The sequence below is a fragment of the Corvus brachyrhynchos genome, unplaced genomic scaffold, assembly GCF_000691975.1.
Source record: "Corvus brachyrhynchos isolate BGI_N302 unplaced genomic scaffold, ASM69197v1 scaffold37, whole genome shotgun sequence".
NCBI classification, from domain to species: Eukaryota; Metazoa; Chordata; class Aves; order Passeriformes; family Corvidae; genus Corvus; species Corvus brachyrhynchos.
This window is the reverse complement of record NW_008239289.1, coordinates 1,840,730-1,841,563: the sequence shown is the minus strand read 5'-3', so window position 1 is coordinate 1,841,563 and position 834 is coordinate 1,840,730.

The window sequence follows — 834 nt, the reverse complement described above, 5'->3', positions numbered from 1 at the left end:
AATGCCCAAAATCCCTAATAACTTGGTTATCTGACAGTAGTGCCATGCTAAGTACTAGATCCATAACTAGCACATTGAAGTACAGCCAACTGTAGATTGTACACACACAGTACAAGGCTATGACTTCCCCAAGTTGGAGGCCTACTTGCTGTTTATAAAGACAGTGTTAGATCAAAATAACCACTGGAAATACAGAGATCCAAGCAACTGAATATGTCTTCTACAGTCATGTTAGCCAGCCAGTGAGACAGCTGCTACCAAAACCAGTCAGCTCGACAGGACAACTTACAGTTAGAAAATGAGAAAAGAGAAGGCTTTGGGATGGCCTAACTGTGGCCTTCCAGTACTTGAAGGGAACTTGCAGAAAGATGAGGCAAGGCTGTTTACAAGAACGTGTACTGACAGGACAAGGGGCAATGGCTTCAAACTGAGAGTAGGTTTAGAGAAGCAATTACGAAAAAATTCTTTACTGTGGGGGTGGTGAGGCACTGGAACAGACTGCACAGAGAAGCTGTGGATGGCCCATCCCTGGAAGTGTTCAAAGCCAGGCTGGATGGGGCTCTGAGCAACCTGGTCTAGCTGAAGGTGTCCCTGCCTACGACAGGGGAACGGGAACTGGATGATTTTCAGTGTCTCCTTCCGACCCAAACCATTCTATGATTCAATGACTTCATGAACGAGCTATATCCACCTTCCGAGCCGGCCCTCTGCAGAGCAACAGAGAGAGAAGTCGGTGAGGAGGGTACGAGGCGGCACGCTTCTCCACTACCCCTGCTAGCCTCAGATGGCATCAGTCCTCTCCTGGGCCGGGATCGGTGCTGGTGCTCGCCCAAC